Here is a 22,750-nt window from a genome sequence, read left to right as displayed (position 1 = left end):
GGCCAAAGTATCAAAAAAATGTGTATTTGGGTGAGCAACTAGCAGGAATCACTATGACACTCATAGGGTAGCCAATGCCTCGTCACCAGCATCATCACATCAGCAACTTCAAGAAACCCCTGGCAAAAGTTACAATGACTCTTAAGATACACAACTAGTGGCGTAGCTATCAGGCAGACTGGAAAGAGTATCTAAAAAATGTGTATTTGGGTGAAGAACTGGCAGGAATCTCTATGACTCTCTTGAGGTAGCCAATGCCTCGTCACCAGCAGAATCAAATCAGCAACTTCTAGAAACCCCTGGCCAAAGTAACGATGTTTCTCTTAAGATACACAACTAGTGGCGTATCGCTTCAGGCACACTGGAAACAGTATCTAAAAAATGTGTATTTGGGTGAGCAACTGGCACGAAACACTGTGACTCTCTTAGGGTAACCAATATCTCGTCACCAGTATAATCACAGCTTCAAAGTCAAGAAACCGCTGGCAAGAGTAACGATGTTTCTCTTAAGATACACAACTAGTGGCGTATCGCTTCAGGCAGACTGGCCACAGTATCTCAAAATGTGTATTTGGGTGAGCAACTGGCAGGAAGCACTATGACTCTCTTAAGGTAGCCAATGCCTCGTCACCAACATAATCCCATCACCAACTTCAAGAAACCGCTTGCAAAGGTAACGAAGCTTCTCATAAGATACACAGCTAGTGGGGTGTCACTTGAGGCAGACTGGCCAAAGTATCAAAAAAATGTGTATTTGGGTGAGCAACTGGCAGGAATCACTATGACACTCATAGGGTAGCCAATGCCTCGTCACCAGCATAATCACATCAGCAACTTCAAGAAACCCCTGGCAAAAGTTACAATGTCTCTTAAGATACACAACTAGTGGCGTAGCTATCAGGCAGACTGGAAAGAGTATCTAAAAAATGTGTATTTGGGTGAAGAACTGGCAGGAATCTCTATGACTCTCTTGAGGTAGCCAATGCCTCGTCACCAGCAGAATCAAATCAGCAACTTCTAGAAACCCCTGGCCAAAGTAACGATGTTTCTCTTAAGATACACAACTAGTGGCGTATCGCTTCAGGCACACTGGAAACAGTATCTAAAAAATGTGTATTTGGGTGAGCAACTGGCACGAAACACTGTGACTCTCTTAGGGTAGCCAATATCTCGTCACCAGTATAATCACAGCTTCAAAGTCAAGAAACCGCTGGCAAGAGTAACGATGTTTCTCTTAAGATACACAACTAGTGGCGTATCGCTTCAGGCAGACTGGCCACAGTATCTCAAAATGTGTATTTGGGTGAGCAACGGGCAGGAAGCACTATGACTCTCTTAAGGTAGCCAATGCCTCGTCACCAACATAATCCCATCACCAACTTCAAGAAACCGCTGGCAAAGGTAACGAAGCTTCTCAAAAGATACACAGCTAGTGGGGTGTCACTTGAGGCAGACTGGCCAAAGTATCAAAAAAATGTGTATTTAGGTGAGCAACTAGCAGGAAGCACTATGACACTCATAGGGTAGCCAATGCCTCGTCACCAGCATAATCACATCAGCAACTTCAAGAAACCCCTGGCAAAAGTTACAATGACTCTTAAAATACACAACTAGTGGCGTAGCTATCAGGCAGACTGGAAAGAGTATCTAAAAAATGTGTATTTGGGTGAAGAACTGGCAGGAATCTCTATGACTCTCTTGAGGTAGCCAATGCCTCGTCACCAGCAGAATCAAATCAGCAACTTCTAGAAACCCCTTGCAAAAGTAACGATGTTTCTCTTAAGATACACAACTAGTGGCGTATCGCTTCAGGCACACTGGAAACAGTATCTAAAAAATGTGTATTTGGGTGAGCAACTGGCAGGAAACACTGTGACTCTCTTAGGGTAGCCAATATCTCGTCACCAGTATAATCACAGCTTCAAAGTCAAGAAACCGCTGGCAAGAGTAACGATGTTTCTCTTAAGATACACAACTAGTGGCGTATCGCTTCAGGCAGACTGGCCACAGTATCTCAAAATGTGTATTTGGGTGAGCAACTGGCAGGAAGCACTATGACTCTCTTAAGGTAGCCAATGCCTCGTCACCAACATAATCCCATCACCAACTTCAAGAAACCGCTGGCAAAGGTAACGAAGCTTTTCATAAGATACACAGCTAGTGGGGTGTCACTTGAGGCAGACTGGCCAAAGTATCAAAAAAATGTGTATTTGGGTGAGCAACTGGCAGGAATCACTATGACACTCATAGGGTAGCCAATGCCTCGTCACCAGCATCATCACATCAGCAACTTCAAGAAACCCCTGGCTAAAGTTACAATGACTCTTAAGATAGACAACTAGTGGCGTAGCTATCAGGCAGACTGGAAAGAGTATCTAAAAAATGTGTATTTGGGTGAAGAACTGGCAGGAATCTCTATGACTCTCTTGAGGTAGCCAATGCCTCGTCACCAGCAGAATCAAATCAGCAACTTCTAGAAACCCCTGGCAAATGTAACGATGTTTCTCTTAAGATACACAACTAGTGGCGTATCTCTTCAGGCACACTGGAAACAGTATCTAAAAAATGTGTATTTGGGTGAGCAACTGGCACGAAACACTGTGCCTCTCTTAGGGTAGCCATTATCTCGTCACCAGTATAATCACAGCTTCAAAGTCAAGAAACCGCTGGCAAGAGTAACGATGTTTCTCTTAAGATACACAACTAGTGGCGTATCGCTTCAGGCAGACTGGCCACAGTATCTCAAAATGTGTATTTGGGTGAGCAACTGGCAGGAAGCACTATGACTCTCTTAAGGTAGCCAATGCCTCGTCACCAACATAATCCCATCACCAACTTCAAGAAACCGCTTGCAAAGGTAACGAAGCTTCTCATAAGATACACAGCTAGTGGGGTGTCACTTGAGGCAGACTGACCAAAGTATCAAAAAAATGTGTATTTGGGTGAGCAACTAGCAGGAATCACTATGACACTCATAGGGTAGCCAATGCCTCGTCACCAGCATAATCACATCAGCAACTTCAAGAAACCCCTGGCAAAAGTTACAATGACTCTTAAGATACACAACTAGTGGCGTAGCTATCAGGCAGACTGGAAAGAGTATCTAAAAAATGTGTATTTGGGTGAAGAACTGGCAGGAATCTATATGACTCTCTTGAGGTAGCCAATGCCTCGTCACCAGCAGAATCAATACAGTAACTGCTAGAAACCCCTGTCAAAAGTAACGATGTTTCTCTTAAGATACACAACTAGTGGCGTATCGCTTCAGGCACACTGGAAACAGTATCTAAAAAATGTGTATTTGGGTGAGCAACTGGCACGAAACACTGTGACTCTCTTAGGGTAACCAATATCTCGTCACCAGTATAATCACAGCTTCAAAGTCAAGAAACCGCTGGCAAGAGTAACGATGTTTCTCTTAAGATACACAACTAGTGGCGTATCGCTTCAGGCAGACTGGCCACAGTATCTCAAAATGTGTATTTGGGTGAGCAACTGGCAGGAAGCACTATGACTCTCTTAAGGTAGCCAATGCCTCGTCACCAACATAATCCCATCACCAACTTCAAGAAACCGCTTGCAAAGGTAACGAAGCTTCTCATAAGATACACAGCTAGTGGGGTGTCACTTGAGGCAGACTGGCCAAAGTATCAAAAAAATGTGTATTTGGGTGAGCAACTAGCAGGAATCACTATGACACTCATAGGGTAGCCAATGCCTCGTCACCAGCATAATCACATCAGCAACTTCAAGAAACCCCTGGCAAAAGTTACAATGACTCTTAAGATACACAACTAGTGGCGTAGCTATCAGGCAGACTGGAAAGAGTATCTACAAAATGTGTATTTGGGTGAAGAACTGGCAGGAATCTATATGACTCTCTTGAGGTAGCCAATGCCTCGTCACCAGCAGAATCAATACAGCAACTGCTAGAAACCCCTGTCAAAAGTAACGATGTTTCTCTTAAGATACACAACTAGTGGCGTATCGCTTCAGGCACACTGGAAACAGTATCTAAAAAATGTGTATTTGGGTGAGCAACTGGCACGAAACACTGTGACTCTCTTAGGGTAACCAATATCTCGTCACCAGTATAATCACAGCTTCAAAGTCAAGAAACCGCTAGCAAGAGTAACGATGTTTCTCTTAAGATACACAACTAGTGGCGTATCGCTTCAGGCAGACTGGCCAAGTATCTCAAAATGTGTATTTGGGTGAGCAACTGGCAGGAAGCACTATGACTCTCTTAAGGTAGCCAATGCCTCGTCACCAACATAATCCCATCACCAACTTCAAGAAACCGCTGGCAAAGGTAACGAAGCTTTTCATAAGATACACAGCTAGTGGGGTGTCACTTGAGGCAGACTGGCCAAAGTATCAAAAAAATGTGTATTTGGGTGAGCAACTGGCAGGAATCACTATGACACTCATAGGGTAGCCAATGCCTCGTCACCAGCATCATCACATCAGCAACTTCAAGAAACCCCTGGCTAAAGTTACAATGTCTCTTAAGATACACAACTAGTGGCGTAGCTATCAGGCAGACTGGAAAGAGTATCTAAAAAATGTGTATTTGGGTGAAGAACTGGCAGGAATCTCTATGACTCTCTTGAGGTAGCCAATGCCTCGTCACCAGCAGAATCAAATCAGCAACTTCTAGAAACCCCTGGCAAATGTAACGATGTTTCTCTTAAGATACACAACTAGTGGCGTATCTCTTCAGGCACACTGGAAACAGTATCTAAAAAATGTGTATTTGGGTGAGCAACTGGCACGAAACACTGTGCCTCTCTTAGGGTAGCCATTATCTCGTCACCAGTATAATCACAGCTTCAAAGTCAAGAAACCGCTGGCAAGAGTAACGATGTTTCTCTTAAGATACACAACTAGTGGCGTATCGCTTCAGGCAGACTGGCCACAGTATCTCAAAATGTGTATTTGGGTGAGCAACTGGCAGGAAGCACTATGACTCTCTTAAGGTAGCCAATGCCTCGTCACCAACATAATCCCATCACCAACTTCAAGAAACCGCTTGCAAAGGTAACGAAGCTTCTCATAAGATACACAGCTAGTGGGGTGTCACTTGAGGCAGACTGACCAAAGTATCAAAAAAATGTGTATTTGGGTGAGCAACTAGCAGGAATCACTATGACACTCATAGGGTAGCCAATGCCTCGTCACCAGCATAATCACATCAGCAACTTCAAGAAACCCCTGGCAAAAGTTACAATGACTCTTAAGATACACAACTAGTGGCGTAGCTATCAGGCAGACTGGAAAGAGTATCTAAAAAATGTGTATTTGGGTGAAGAACTGGCAGGAATCTATATGACTCTCTTGAGGTAGCCAATGCCTCGTCACCAGCAGAATCAATACAGCAACTGCTAGAAACCCCTGTCAAAAGTAACGATGTTTCTCTTAAGATACACAACTAGTGGCGTATCGCTTCAGGCACACTGGAAACAGTATCTAAAAAATGTGTATTTGGGTGAGCAACTGGCACGAAACACTGTGACTCTCTTAGGGTAACCAATATCTCGTCACCAGTATAATCACAGCTTCAAAGTCAAGAAACCGCTGGCAAGAGTAACGATGTTTCTCTTAAGATACACAACTAGTGGCGTATCGCTTCAGGCAGACTGGCCACAGTATCTCAAAATGTGTATTTGGGTGAGCAACTGGCAGGAAGCACTATGACTCTCTTAAGGTAGCCAATGCCTCGTCACCAACATAATCCCACCACCAACTTCAAGAAACCGCTTGCAAAGGTAACGAAGCTTCTCATAAGATACACAGCTAGTGGGGTGTCACTTGAGGCAGACTGGCCAAAGTATCAAAAAAATGTGTATTTGGGTGAGCAACTAGCAGGAATCACTATGACACTCATAGGGTAGCCAATGCCTCGTCACCAGCATAATCACATCAGCAACTTCAAGAAACCCCTGGCAAAAGTTACAATGACTCTTAAGATACACAACTAGTGGCGTAGCTATCAGGCAGACTGGAAAGAGTATCTAAAAAATGTGTATTTGGGTGAAGAACTGGCAGGAATCTATATGACTCTCTTGAGGTAGCCAATGCCTCGTCACCAGCAGAATCAATACAGCAACTGCTAGAAACCCCTGTCAAAAGTAACGATGTTTCTCTTAAGATACACAACTAGTGGCGTATCGCTTCAGGCACACTGGAAACAGTATCTAAAAAATGTGTATTTGGGTGAGCAACTGGCACGAAACACTGTGACTCTCTTAGGGTAACCAATATCTCGTCACCAGTATAATCACAGCTTCAAAGTCAAGAAACCGCTGGCAAGAGTAACGATGTTTCTCTTAAGATACACAACTAGTGGCGTATCGCTTCAGGCAGACTGGCCAAGTATCTCAAAATGTGTATTTGGGTGAGCAACTGGCAGGAAGCACTATGACTCTCTTAAGGTAGCCAATGCCTCGTCACCAACATAATCCCATCACCAACTTCAAGAAACCGCTGGCAAAGGTAACGAAGCTTTTCATAAGATACACAGCTAGTGGGGTGTCACTTGAGGCAGACTGGCCAAAGTATCAAAAAAATGTGTATTTGGGTGAGCAACTGGCAGGAATCACTATGACACTCATAGGGTAGCCAATGCCTCGTCACCAGCATCATCACATCAGCAACTTCAAGAAACCCCTGGCTAAAGTTACAATGTCTCTTAAGATACACAACTAGTGGCGTAGCTATCAGGCAGACTGGAAAGAGTATCTAAAAAATGTGTATTTGGGTGAAGAACTGGCAGGAATCTCTATGACTCTCTTGAGGTAGCCAATGCCTCGTCACCAGCAGAATCAAATCAGCAACTTCTAGAAACCCCTGGCAAATGTAACGATGTTTCTCTTAAGATACACAACTAGTGGCGTATCTCTTCAGGCACACTGGAAACAGTATCTAAAAAATGTGTATTTGGGTGAGCAACTGGCACGAAACACTGTGACTCTCTTAGGGTAGCCAATATCTCGTCACCAGTATAATCACAGCTTCAAAGTCAAGAAACCGCTGGCAAGAGTAACGATGTTTCTCTTAAGATACACAACTAGTGGCGTATCGCTTCAGGCAGACTGGCCACAGTATCTCAAAATGTGTATTTGGGTGAGCAACGGGCAGGAAGCACTATGACTCTCTTAAGGTAGCCAATGCCTCGTCACCAACATAATCCCATCACCAACTTCAAGAAACCGCTGGCAAAGGTAACGAAGCTTCTCAAAAGATACACAGCTAGTGGGGTGTCACTTGAGGCAGACTGGCCAAAGTATCAAAAAAATGTGTATTTAGGTGAGCAACTAGCAGGAATCACTATGACACTCATAGGGTAGCCAATGCCTCGTCACCAGCATAATCACATCAGCAACTTCAAGAAACCCCTGGCAATAGTTACAATGACTCTTAAAATACACAACTAGTGGCGTAGCTATCAGGCAGACTGGAAAGAGTATCTAAAAATTGTGTATTTGGGTGAAGAACTGGCAGGAATCTCTATGACTCTCTTGAGGTAGCCAATGCCTCGTCACCAGCAGAATCAAATCAGCAACTTCTAGAAACCCCTTGCAAAAGTAACGATGTTTCTCTTAAGATACACAACTAGTGGCGTATCGCTTCAGGCACACTGGAAACAGTATCTAAAAAATGTGTATTTGGGTGAGCAACTGGCAGGAAACACTGTGACTCTCTTAGGGTAGCCAATATCTCGTCACCAGTATAATCACAGCTTCAAAGTCAAGAAACCGCTGGCAAGAGTAACGATGTTTCTCTTAAGATACACAACTAGTGGCGTATCGCTTCAGGCAGACTGGCCACAGTATCTCAAAATGTGTATTTGGGTGAGCAACTGGCAGGAAGCACTATGACTCTCTTAAGGTAGCCAATGCCTCGTCACCAACATAATCCCATCACCAACTTCAAGAAACCGCTGGCAAAGGTAACGAAGCTTTTCATAAGATACACAGCTAGTGGGGTGTCACTTGAGGCAGACTGGCCAAAGTATCAAAAAAATGTGTATTTGGGTGAGCAACTGGCAGGAATCACTATGACACTCATAGGGTAGCCAATGCCTCGTCACCAGCATCATCACATCAGCAACTTCAAGAAACCCCTGGCTAAAGTTACAATGACTCTTAAGATAGACAACTAGTGGCGTAGCTATCAGGCAGACTGGAAAGAGTATCTAAAAAATGTGTATTTGGGTGAAGAACTGGCAGGAATCTCTATGACTCTCTTGAGGTAGCCAATGCCTCGTCACCAGCAGAATCAAATCAGCAACTTCTAGAAACCCCTGGCAAATGTAACGATGTTTCTCTTAAGATACACAACTAGTGGCGTATCTCTTCAGGCACACTGGAAACAGTATCTAAAAAATGTGTATTTGGGTGAGCAACTGGCACGAAACACTGTGCCTCTCTTAGGGTAGCCATTATCTCGTCACCAGTATAATCACAGCTTCAAAGTCAAGAAACCGCTGGCAAGAGTAACGATGTTTCTCTTAAGATACACAACTAGTGGCGTATCGCTTCAGGCAGACTGGCCACAGTATCTCAAAATGTGTATTTGGGTGAGCAACTGGCAGGAAGCACTATGACTCTCTTAAGGTAGCCAATGCCTCGTCACCAACATAATCCCATCACCAACTTCAAGAAACCGCTTGCAAAGGTAACGAAGCTTCTCATAAGATACACAGCTAGTGGGGTGTCACTTGAGGCAGACTGGCCAAAGTATCAAAAAAATGTGTATTTGGGTGAGCAACTAGCAGGAATCACTATGACACTCATAGGGTAGCCAATGCCTCGTCACCAGCATAATCACATCAGCAACTTCAAGAAACCCCTGGCAAAAGTTACAATGACTCTTAAGATACACAACTAGTGGCGTAGCTATCAGGCAGACTGGAAAGAGTATCTAAAAAATGTGTATTTGGGTGAAGAACTGGCAGGAATCTATATGACTCTCTTGAGGTAGCCAATGCCTCGTCACCAGCAGAATCAATACAGCAACTGCTAGAAACCCCTGTCAAAAGTAACGATGTTTCTCTTAAGATACACAACTAGTGGCGTATCGCTTCAGGCACACTGGAAACAGTATCTAAAAAATGTGTATTTGGGTGAGCAACTGGCACGAAACACTGTGACTCTCTTAGGGTAACCAATATCTCGTCACCAGTATAATCACAGCTTCAAAGTCAAGAAACCGCTGGCAAGAGTAACGATGTTTCTCTTAAGATACACAACTAGTGGCGTATCGCTTCAGGCAGACTGGCCACAGTATCTCAAAATGTGTATTTGGGTGAGCAACTGGCAGGAAGCACTATGACTCTCTTAAGGTAGCCAATGCCTCGTCACCAACATAATCCCATCACCAACTTCAAGAAACCGCTTGCAAAGGTAACGAAGCTTCTCATAAGATACACAGCTAGTGGGATGTCACTTGAGGCAGACTGGCCAAAGTATCAAAAAAATGTGTATTTGGGTGAGCAACTAGCAGGAATCACTATGACACTCATAGGGTAGCCAATGCCTCGTCACCAGCATAATCACATCAGCAACTTCAAGAAACCCCTGGCAAAAGTTACAATGACTCTTAAGATACACAACTAGTGGCGTAGCTATCAGGCAGACTGGAAAGAATATCTAAAAAATGTGTATTTGGGTGAAGAACTGGCAGGAATCTATATGACTCTCTTGAGGTAGCCAATGCCTCGTCACCAGCAGAATCAATACAGCAACTGCTAGAAACCCCTGTCAAAAGTAACGATGTTTCTCTTAAGATACACAACTAGTGGCGTATCGCTTCAGGCACACTGGAAACAGTATCTAAAAAATGTGTATTTGGGTGAGCAACTGGCACGAAACACTGTGACTCTCTTAGGGTAACCAATATCTCGTCACCAGTATAATCACAGCTTCAAAGTCAAGAAACCGCTGGCAAGAGTAACGATGTTTCTCTTAAGATACACAACTAGTGGCGTATCGCTTCAGGCAGACTGGCCAAGTATCTCAAAATGTGTATTTGGGTGAGCAACTGGCAGGAAGCACTATGACTCTCTTAAGGTAGCCAATGCCTCGTCACCAACATAATCCCATCACCAACTTCAAGAAACCGCTGGCAAAGGTAACGAAGCTTTTCATAAGATACACAGCTAGTGGGGTGTCACTTGAGGCAGACTGGCCAAAGTATCAAAAAAATGTGTATTTGGGTGAGCAACTGGCAGGAATCACTATGACACTCATAGGGTAGCCAATGCCTCGTCACCAGCATCATCACATCAGCAACTTCAAGAAACCCCTGGCTAAAGTTACAATGTCTCTTAAGATACACAACTAGTGGCGTAGCTATCAGGCAGACTGGAAAGAGTATCTAAAAAATGTGTATTTGGGTGAAGAACTGGCAGGAATCTATATGACTCTCTTGAGGTAGCCAATGCCTCGTCACCAGCAGAATCAATACAGCAACTGCTAGAAACCCCTGTCAAAAGTAACGATGTTTCTCTTAAGATACACAACTAGTGGCGTATCGCTTCAGGCACACTGGAAACAGTATCTAAAAAATGTGTATTTGGGTGAGCAACTGGCACGAAACACTGTGACTCTCTTAGGGTAACCAATATCTCGTCACCAGTATAATCACAGCTTCAAAGTCAAGAAACCGCTGGCAAGAGTAACGATGTTTCTCTTAAGATACACAACTAGTGGCGTATCGCTTCAGGCAGACTGGCCAAGTATCTCAAAATGTGTATTTGGGTGAGCAACTGGCAGGAAGCACTATGACTCTCTTAAGGTAGCCAATGCCTCGTCACCAACATAATCCCATCACCAACTTCAAGAAACCGCTTGCAAAGGTAACGAAGCTTCTCATAAGATACACAGCTAGTGGGGTGTCACTTGAGGCAGACTGGCCAAAGTATCAAAAAAATGTGTATTTGGGTGAGCAACTAGCAGGAATCACTATGACACTCATAGGGTAGCCAATGCCTCGTCACCAGCATAATCACATCAGCAACTTCAAGAAACCCCTGGCAAAAGTTACAATGACTCTTAAGATACACAACTAGTGGCGTAGCTATCAGGCAGACTGGAAAGAGTATCTAAAAAATGTGTATTTGGGTGAAGAACTGGCAGGAATCTATATGACTCTCTTGAGGTAGCCAATGCCTCGTCACCAGCAGAATCAAATCAGCAACTTCTAGAAACCCCTGGCAAATGTAACGATGTTTCTCTTAAGATACACAACTAGTGGCGTATCTCTTCAGGCACACTGGAAACAGTATCTAAAAAATGTGTATTTGGGTGAGCAACTGGCACGAAACACTGTGACTCTCTTAGGGTAGCCAATATCTCGTCACCAGTATAATCACAGCTTCAAAGTCAAGAAACCGCTGGCAAGAGTAACGATGTTTCTCTTAAGATACACAACTAGTGGCGTATCGCTTCAGGCAGACTGGCCACAGTATCTCAAAATGTGTATTTGGGTGAGCAACTGGCAGGAAGCACTATGACTCTCTTAAGGTAGCCAATGCCTCGTCACCAACATAATCCCATCACCAACTTCAAGAAACCGCTTGCAAAGGTAACGAAGCTTCTCATAAGATACACAGCTAGTGGGGTGTCACTTGAGGCAGACTGGCCAAAGTATCAAAAAAATGTGTATTTGGGTGAGCAACTAGCAGGAATCACTATGACACTCATAGGGTAGCCAATGCCTCGTCACCAGCATAATCACATCAGCAACTTCAAGAAACCCCTGGCAAAAGTTACAATGACTCTTAAGATACACAACTAGTGGCGTAGCTATCAGGCAGACTGGAAAGAGTATCTAAAAAATGTGTATTTGGGTGAAGAACTGGCAGGAATCTCTATGACTCTCTTGAGGTAGCCAATGCCTCGTCACCAGCAGAATCAAATCAGCAACTTCTAGAAACCCCTGGCCAAAGTAACGATGTTTCTCTTAAGATACACAACTAGTGGCGTATCGCTTCAGGCACACTGGAAACAGTATCAAAAAAATGTGTATTTGGGTGAGCAACTAGCAGGAATCACTATGACACTCATAGGGTAGCCAATGCCTCGTCACCAGCATAATCACATCAGCAACTTCAAGAACCCCCTGGCAAAAGTTACAATGTCTCTTAAGATACACAACTAGTGGCGTAGCTATCAGGCAGACTGGAAAGAGTATCTAAAAAATGTGTATTTGGGTGAAGAACTGGCAGGAATCTCTATGACTCTTTTGAGGTAGCCAATGCCTCGTCACCAGCAGAATCAAATCAGCAACTTCTAGAAACCCCTGGCCAAAGTAACGATGTTTCTCTTAAGATACACAACTAGTGGCGTATCGCTTCAGGCACACTGGAAACAGTATCTAAAAAATGTGTATTTGGGTGAGCAACTGGCACGAAACACTGTGACTCTCTTAGGGTAGCCAATATCTCGTCACCAGTATAATCACAGCTTCAAAGTCAAGAAACCGCTGGCAAGAGTAACGATGTTTCTCTTAAGATACACAACTAGTGGCGTATCGCTTCAGGCAGACTGGCCACAGTATCTCAAAATGTGTATTTGGGTGAGCAACTGGCAGGAAGCACTATGACTCTCTTAAGGTAGCCAATGCCTCGTCACCAACATAATCCCATCACCAACTTCAAGAAACCGCTTGCAAAGGTAACGAAGCTTCTCATAAGATACACAGCTAGTGGGGTGTCACTTGAGGCAGACTGTTCAAAGAATCAAAAAAATGTGTATTTGGGTGAGCAACTAGCAGGAATCACTATGACACTCATAGGATAGCCAATGCCTCGTCACCAGCATCATCACATCAGCAACTTCAAGAAACCCCTGGCAAAAGTTACAATGACTCTTAAGATACACAACTAGTGGCGTAGCTATCAGGCAGACTGGAAAGAGTATCTAAAAAATGTGTATTTGTGTGAAGAGCTGGCAGGAATCTCTATGACTCTCTTGAGGTAGCCAATGCCTCGTCACCAGCAGAATCAAATCAGCAACTTCTAGAAACCCCTGGCAAATGTAACGATGTTTCTCTTAAGATACACAACTAGTGGCGTATCTCTTCAGGCACACTGGAAACAGTATCTAAAAAATGTGTATTTGGGTGAGCAACTGGCACGAAACACTGTGACTCTCTTAGGGTAGCCAATATCTCGTCACCAGTATAATCACAGCTTCAAAGTCAAGAAACCGCTGGCAAGAGTAACGATGTTTCTCTTAAGATACACAACTAGTGGCGTATCGCTTCAGGCAGACTGGCCACAGTATCTCAAAATGTGTATTTGGGTGAGCAACTGGCAGGAAGCACTATGACTCTCTTAAGGTAGCCAATGCCTCGTCACCAACATAATCCCATCACCAACTTCAAGAAACCGCTTGCAAAGGTAACGAAGCTTCTCATAAGATACACAGCTAGTGGGGTGTCACTTGAGGCAGACTGGCCAAAGTATCAAAAAAATGTGTATTTGGGTGAGCAACTAGCAGGAATCACTATGACACTCATAGGGTAGCCAATGCCTCGTCACCAGCATAATCACATCAGCAACTTCAAGAAACCCCTGGCAAAAGTTACAATGACTCTTAAGATACACAACTAGTGGCGTAGCTATCAGGCAGACTGGAAAGAGTATCTAAAAAATGTGTATTTGGGTGAAGAACTGGCAGGAATCTCTATGACTCTCTTGAGGTAGCCAATGCCTCGTCACCAGCAGAATCAAATCAGCAACTTCTAGAAACCCCTGGCCAAAGTAACGATGTTTCTCTTAAGATACACAACTAGTGGCGTATCGCTTCAGGCACACTGGAAACAGTATCAAAAAAATGTGTATTTGGGTGAGCAACTAGCAGGAATCACTATGACACTCATAGGGTAGCCAATGCCTCGTCACCAGCATAATCACATCAGCAACTTCAAGAACCCCCTGGCAAAAGTTACAATGTCTCTTAAGATACACAACTAGTGGCGTAGCTATCAGGCAGACTGGAAAGAGTATCTAAAAAATGTGTATTTGGGTGAAGAACTGGCAGGAATCTCTATGACTCTTTTGAGGTAGCCAATGCCTCGTCACCAGCAGAATCAAATCAGCAACTTCTAGAAACCCCTGGCCAAAGTAACGATGTTTCTCTTAAGATACACAACTAGTGGCGTATCGCTTCAGGCACACTGGAAACAGTATCTAAAAAATGTGTATTTGGGTGAGCAACTGGCACGAAACACTGTGACTCTCTTAGGGTAGCCAATATCTCGTCACCAGTATAATCACAGCTTCAAAGTCAAGAAACCGCTGGCAAGAGTAACGATGTTTCTCTTAAGATACACAACTAGTGGCGTATCGCTTCAGGCAGACTGGCCACAGTATCTCAAAATGTGTATTTGGGTGAGCAACTGGCAGGAAGCACTATGACTCTCTTAAGGTAGCCAATGCCTCGTCACCAACATAATCCCATCACCAACTTCAAGAAACCGCTTGCAAAGGTAACGAAGCTTCTCATAAGATACACAGCTAGTGGGGTGTCACTTGAGGCAGACTGTTCAAAGAATCAAAAAAATGTGTATTTGGGTGAGCAACTAGCAGGAATCACTATGACACTCATAGGATAGCCAATGCCTCGTCACCAGCATCATCACATCAGCAACTTCAAGAAACCCCTGGCAAAAGTTACAATGACTCTTAAGATACACAACTAGTGGCGTAGCTATCAGGCAGACTGGAAAGAGTATCTAAAAAATGTGTATTTGTGTGAAGAGCTGGCAGGAATCTCTATGACTCTCTTGAGGTAGCCAATGCCTCGTCACCAGTAGAATCAAATCAGCATCTTCTAGAAACCCCTGGCGAAAGTAGTGATGTTTCTCTTAAGATACACAACTAGTTACGTATCGCTTCAGGCACACTGGAAACAGTATCTAAAATATGTGTATTTGGTTGAGCAACTGGCAGGAAACTCTGTGACTCTCTTAGGGTAGCCAATATCTCGTCACCAGTATAATCACAGCTTCAAAGTCAAGAAACCGGTGGCAAGAGTAACGATGTTTCTCTTAAGATACACAACTAGTGGCGTATCGCTTCAGGCAGACTGGCCACAGTATCTCAAAATGAGTATTTGGGTGAGCAACTGGCAGGAAGCATTATGACTCTCTTAAGGTAGCCAATGCCTCGTCACCAACATAATCCCATCACCAACTTCAAGAAACCGCTGGCAAAGGTAACGAAGCTTCTCATAAGATACACAGCTAGTGGGGTGTCACTTGAGGCAGACTGGCCAAAGTATCAAAAAAATGTGTATTTGGGTGAGCAACTAGCAGGAATCACTATGACACTCATAGGGTAGCCAATGCCTCGTCACCAGCATCATCACATCAGCAACTTCAAGAAACCCCTGGCAAAAGTTACAATGACTCTTAAGATACACAACTAGTGGCGTAGCTATCAGGCAGACTGGAAAGAGTATCTAAAAAATGTGTATTTGGGTGAAGAACTGGCAGGAATCTCTATGACTCTCTTGAGGTAGCCAATGCCTCGTCACCAGCAGAATCAAATCAGCAACTTCTAGAAACCCCTGGCAAAAGTAACGATGTTTCTCTTAAGATACACAACTAGTGGCGTATCGCTTCAGGCACACTGGAAACAGTATCTAAAAAATGTGTATTTGGGTGAGCAACTGGCACGAAACACTGTGACTCTCTTAGGGTAACCAATATCTCGTCACCAGTATAATCACAGCTTCAAAGTCAAGAAACCGCTGGCAAGAGTAACGATGTTTCTCTTAAGATACACAACTAGTGGCGTATCGCTTCAGGCAGACTGGCCAAGTATCTCAAAATGTGTATTTGGGTGAGCAACTGGCAGGAAGCACTATGACTCTCTTAAGGTAGCCAATGCCTCGTCACCAACATAATCCCATCACCAACTTCAAGAAACCGCTTGCAAAGGTAACGAAGCTTCTCATAAGATACACAGCTAGTGGGGTGTCACTTGAGGCAGACTGGCCAAAGTATCAAAAAAATGTGTATTTGGGTGAGCAACTGGCAGGAATCACTATGACACTCATAGGGTAGCCAATGCCTCGTCACCAGCATAATCACATCAGCAACTTCAAGAAACCCCTGGCAAAAGTTACAATGTCTCTTAAGATACACAACTAGTGGCGTAGCTATCAGGCAGACTGGAAAGAGTATCTAAAAAATGTGTATTTGGGTGAAGAACTGGCAGGAATCTCTATGACTCTCTTGAGGTAGCCAATGCCTCGTCACCAGCAGAATCAAATCAGCAACTTCTAGAAACCCCTGGCCAAAGTAACGATGTTTCTCTTAAGATACACAACTAGTGGCGTATCGCTTCAGGCACACTGGAAACAGTATCTAAAAAATGTGTATTTGGGTGAGCAACTGGCACGAAACACTGTGACTCTCTTAGGGTAGCCAATATCTCGTCACCAGTATAATCACAGCTTCAAAGTCAAGAAACCGCTGGCAAGAGTAACGATGTTTCTCTTAAGATACACAACTAGTGGCGTATCGCTTCAGGCAGACTGGCCACAGTATCTCAAAATGTGTATTTGGGTGAGCAACTGGCAGGAAGCACTATGACTCTCTTAAGGTAGCCAATGCCTCGTCACCAACATAATCCCATCACCAACTTCAAGAAACCGCTTGCAAAGGTAACGAAGCTTCTCATAAGATACACAGCTAGTGGGGTGTCACTTGAGGCAGACTGGCCAAAGTATCAAAAAAATGTGTATTTGGGTGAGCAACTGGCAGGAATCACTATGACACTCATAGGGTAGCCAATGCCTCGTCACCAGCATAATCACATCAGCAACTTCAAGAAACCCCTGGCAAAAGTTACAATGTCTCTTAAGATACACAACTAGTGGCGTAGCTATCAGGCAGACTGGAAAGAGTATCTAAAAAATGTGTATTTGGGTGAAGAACTGGCAGGAATCTCTATGACTCTCTTGAGGTAGCCAATGCCTCGTCACCAGCAGAATCAAATCAGCAACTTCTAGAAACCCCTGGCCAAAGTAACGATGTTTCTCTTAAGATACACAACTAGTGGCGTATCGCTTCAGGCACACTGGAAACAGTATCTAAAAAATGTGTATTTGGGTGAGCAACTGGCACGAAACACTGTGACTCTCTTAGGGTAGCCAATATCTCGTCACCAGTATAATCACAGCTTCAAAGTCAAGAAACCGCTGGCAAGAGTAACGATGTTTCTCTTAAGATACACAACTAGTGGCGTATCGCTTCAGGCAGACTGGCCACAGTATCTCAAAATGTGTATTTGGGTGAGCAACTGGCAGGAATCACTATGACACTCATAGGGTAGCCAATGCCTCGTCACCAGCATCATCACATCACCAACTTCAAGAAACCGCTGGCAAAGGTAACGAAGCTTCTCATAAGATACACAGCTAGTGGGGTGTCACTTGAGGCAGACTGGCCAAAGTATCAAAAAAATGTGTATTTGGGTGAGCAACTAGCAGGAATCACTATGACACTCATAGGGTAGCCAATGCCTCGTCACCAGGATCATCACATCAGCAACTTCAAGAAACCCCTGGCAAAAGTTACAATGACTCTTAAGATACACAACTAGTGGCGTAGCTATCAGGCAGACTGGAAAGAGTATCTAAAAAATGTGTATTTGGGTGAAGAACTGGCAGGAATCTCTATGACTCTCTTGAGGTAGCCAATGCCTCGTCACCAGCAGAATCAAATCAGCAACTTCTAGAAACCCCTGGCAAAAGTAACGATGTTTCTCTCAAGATACACAACTAGTGGCGTATCGCTTCAGGCACACTGGAAACAGTATCTAAAAAATGTGTATTTGGGTGAGCAACTGGCACGAAACACTGTGACTCTCTTAGGGTAACCAATATCTCGTCACCAGTATAATCACAGCTTCAAAGTCAAGAAACCGCTGGCAAGAGTAACGATGTTTCTCTTAAGATACACAACTAGTGGCGTATCGCTTCAGGCAGACTGGCCAAGTATCTCAAAATGTGTATTTGGGTGAGCAACTGGCAGGAAGCACTATGACTCTCTTAAGGTAGCCAATGCCTCGTCACCAACATAATCCCATCACCAACTTCAAGAAACCGCTTGCAAAGGTAACGAAGCTTCTCATAAGATACACAGCTAGTGGGGTGTCACTTGAGGCAGACTGCCCAAAGTATCAAAAAAATGTGTATTTGGGTGAGCAACTAGCAGGAATCACTATGACACTCATAGGGTAGCCAATGCCTCGTCACCAGCATAATCACATCAGCAACTTCAAGAAACCCCTGGCAAAAGTTACAATGACTCTTAAGATACACAACTAGTGGCGTAGCTATCAGGCAGACTGGAAAGAGTATCTAAAAAATGTGTATTTGGGTGAAGAACTGGCAGGAATCTCTATGACTCTCTTGAGGTAGCCAATGCCTCGTCACCAGCAGAATCAAATCAGCAACTTCTAGAAACCCTTGGCAAAAGTAACGATGTTTCTCTTAAGATACACAACTAGTGGCGTATCGCTTCAGGCACACTGGAAACAGTATCTAAAAAATGTGTATTTGGGTGAGCAACTGGCAGGAAACACTGTGACTCTCTTAGGGTAGCCAATATCTCGTCACCAGTATAATCACAGCTTCAAAGTCAAGATACCGCTGGCAAGAGTAACGATGTTTCTCTTAAGATACACAACTAGTGGCGTATCGCTTCAGGCAGACTGGCCACAGTATCTCAAAATGTGTATTTGGGTGAGCAACTGGCAGGAAGCACTATGACTCTCTTAAGGTAGCCAATGCCTCGTCACCAACATAATCCCATCACCAACTTCAAGAAACCGCTGGCAAAGGTAACGAAGCTTTTCATAAGATACACAGCTAGTGGGGTGTCACTTGAGGCAGACTGGCCAAAGTATCAAAAAAATGTGTATTTGGGTTAGCAACTGGCAGGAATCACTATGACACTCATAGGGTAGCCAATGCCTCGTCACCAGCATCATCACATCAGCAACTTCAAGAAGCCCCTGGCAAAAGTTACAATGACTCTTAAGATACACAACTAGTGGCGTAGCTATCAGGCAGACTGGAAAGAGTATCTAAAAAATGTGTATTTGGGTGAAGAACTGGCAGGAATCTCTATGACTCTCTTGAGGTAGCCAATGCCTCGTCACCAGCAGAATCAATACAGCAACTGCTAGAAACCCCTGTCAAAAGTAACGATGTTTCTCTTAAGATACACAACTAGTGGCGTATCGCTTCAGGCACACTGGAAACAGTATCTAAAAAATGTGTATTTGGGTGAGCAACTGGCACGAAACACTGTGACTCTCTTAGGGTAACCAATATCTCGTCACCAGTATAATCACAGTTTCAAAGTCAAGAAACCGCTGGCAAGAGTAACGATGTTTCTCTTAAGATACACAACTAGTGGCGTATCGCTTCAGGCAGACTGGCCACAGTATCTCAAAATGTGTATTTGGGTGAGCAACTGGCAGGAAGCACTATGACTCTCTTAAGGTAGCCAATGCCTCGTCACCAACATAATCCCATCACCAACTTCAAGAAACCGCTTGCAAAGGTAACGAAGCTTCTCATAAGATACACAGCTAGTGGGGTGTCACTTGAGGCAGACTGCCCAAAGTATCAAAAAAATGTGTATTTGGGTGAGCAACTAGCAGGAATCACTATGACACTCATAGGGTAGCCAATGCCTCGTCACCAGCATAATCACATCAGCAACTTCAAGAAACTCCTGGCAAAAGTTACAATGACTCTTAAGATACACAACTAGTGGCGTAGCTATCAGGCAGACTGGAAAGAGTATCTAAAAAATGTGTATTTGGGTGAAGAACTGGCAGGAATCTCTATGACTCTCTTGAGGTAGCCAATGCCTCGTCACCAGCAGAATCAAATGAGCAACTTCTAGAAACCCTTGGCAAAAGTAACGATGTTTCTCTTAAGATACACAACTAGTGGCGTATCGCTTCAGGCACACTGGAAACAGTATCTAAAAAATGTGTATTTGGGTGAGCAACTGGCAGGAAACACTGTGACTCTCTTAGGGTAGCCAATATCTCGTCACCAGTATAATCACAGCTTCAAAGTCAAGAAACCGCTGGCAAGAGTAACGATGTTTCTCTTAAGATACACAACTAGTGGCGTATCGCTTCAGGCAGACTGGCCACAGTATCTCAAAATGTGTATTTGGGTGAGCAACTGGCAGGAAGCACTATGACTCTCTTAAGGTAGCCAATGCCTCGTCACCAACATAATCCTATCACCAACTTCAAGAAACCGCTGGCAAAGGTAACGAAGCTTTTCATAAGATACACAGCTAGTGGGGTGTCACTTGAGGCAGACTGGCCAAAGTATCAAAGAAATGTGTATTTGGGTTAGCAACTGGCAGGAATCACTATGACACTCATAGGGTAGCCAATGCCTCGTCACCAGCATCATCACATCAGCAACTTCAAGAAGCCCCTGGCAAAAGTTACAATGACTCTTAAGATACACAACTAGTGGCGTAGCTATCGGGCAGACTGGAAAGAGTATCTAAAAAATGTGTATTTGGGTGAAGAACTGGCAGGAATCTCTATGACTCTCTTGAGGTAGCCAATGCCTCGTCACCAGCAGAATCAAATGAGCAACTTCTAGAAACCCTTGGCAAAAGTAACGATGTTTCTCTTAAGATACACAACTAGTGGCGTATCGCTTCAGGCACACTGGAAACAGTATCTAAAAAATGTGTATTTGGGTGAGCAACTGGCAGGAAACACTGTGACTCTCTTAGGGTAGCCAATATCTCGTCACCAGTATAATCACAGCTTCATAGTCAAGAAACCGCTGGCAAGAGTAACGATGTTTCTCTTAAGATACACAACTAGTGGCGTATCGCTTCAGGCAGACTGGCCACAGTATCTCAAAATGTGTATTTGGGTGAGCAACTGGCAGGAAGCACTATGACTCTCTTAAGGTAGCCAATGCCTCGTCACCAACATAATCCTATCACCAACTTCAAGAAACCGCTGGCAAAGGTAACGAAGCTTTTCATAAGATACACAGCTAGTGGGGTGTCACTTGAGGCAGACTGGCCAAAGTATCAAAGAAATGTGTATTTGGGTTAGCAACTGGCAGGAATCACTATGACACTCATAGGGTAGCCAATGCCTCGTCACCAGCATCATCACATCAGCAACTTCAAGAAGCCCCTGGCAAAAGTTACAATGACTCTTAAGATAGACAACTAGTGGCGTAGCTATCAGGCAGATTGGAAAGAGTATCTAAAAAATGTGTATTTGGGTGAAGAACTGGCAGGAATCTCTATGACTCTCTTGAGGTAGCCAATGCCTCGTCACCAGCAGAATCAAATCAGCAACTTCCAGAAACCCCTGGGAAAAGTAACGATGTTTCTCTTAAGATACACAACTAGTGGCGTATCGCTTCAGGCACACTGGAAACAGTATCTAAAAAATGTGTATTTGGGTGAGCAACTGGCACGAAACACTGTGACTCTCTTAGGGTAGCCAATATCTCGTCACCAGTATAATCACAGCTTCAAAGTCAAGAAACCGCTGGCAAGAGTAACGATGTTTCTCTTAAGATACACAACTAGTGGCGTATCGCTTCAGGCAGACTGGCCACAGTATCTCAAAATGTGTATTTGGGTGAGCAACTGGCAGGAAGCACTATGACTCTCTTAAGGTAGCCAATGCCTCGTCACCAACATAATCCCATCACCAACTTCAAGAAACCGCTTGCAAAGGTAACGAAGCTTGTCAAAAGATACACAGCTAGTGGGGTGTCACTTGAGGCAGACTGCCCAAAGTATCAAAAAAATGTGTATTTGGGTGAGCAACTAGCAGGAATCACTATGACACTCATAGGGTAGCCAATGCCTCGTCACCAGCATAATCACATCAGCAACTTCAAGAACCCCTGGCAAAAGTTACAATGACTCTTAAGATACACAACTAGTGGCGTAGCTATCAGGCAGACTGGAAAGAGTATCTAAAAAATGTGTATTTGGGTGAAGAACTGGCAGGAATCTCTATGACTCTCTTGAGGTAGCCAATGCCTCGTCACCAGCAGAATCAATACAGCAACTGCTAGAAACCCCTGTCAAAAGTAACGATGTTTCTCTTAAGATACACAACTAGTGGCGTATCGCTTCAGGCACACTGGAAACAGTATCTAAAAAATGTGTATTTGGGTGAGCAACTGGCACGAAACACTGTGACTCTCTTAGGGTAACCAATATCTCGTCACCAGTATAATCACAGTTTCAAAGTCAAGAAACCGCTGGCAAGAGTAACGATGTTTCTCTTAAGATACACAACTAGTGGCGTATCGCTTCAGGCAGACTGGCCACAGTATCTCAAAATGTGTATTTGGGTGAGCAACTGGCAGGAAGCACTATGACTCTCTTAAGGTAGCCAATGCCTCGTCACCAACATAATCCCATCACCAACTTCAAGAAACCGCTTGCAAAGGTAACGAAGCTTCTCATAAGATACACAGCTAGTGGGGTGTCACTTGAGGCAGACTGGCCAAAGTATCAAAAAAATGTGTATTTGGGTGAGCAACTAGCAGGAATCACTATGACACTCATAGGGTAGCCAATGCCTCGTCACCAGCATAATCACATCAGCAACTTCAAGAAACCCCTGGCAAAAGTTACAATGACTCTTAAGATACACAACTAGTGGCGTAGCTATCAGGCAGACTGGAAAGAGTAT

Source organism: Schistocerca nitens, chromosome 3, assembly GCF_023898315.1.
Source record: "Schistocerca nitens isolate TAMUIC-IGC-003100 chromosome 3, iqSchNite1.1, whole genome shotgun sequence".
NCBI classification, from domain to species: Eukaryota; Metazoa; Arthropoda; class Insecta; order Orthoptera; family Acrididae; genus Schistocerca; species Schistocerca nitens.
The sequence above is the reverse complement of the archived record's forward strand: the minus strand, read 5'-3'. Positions refer to the sequence as shown.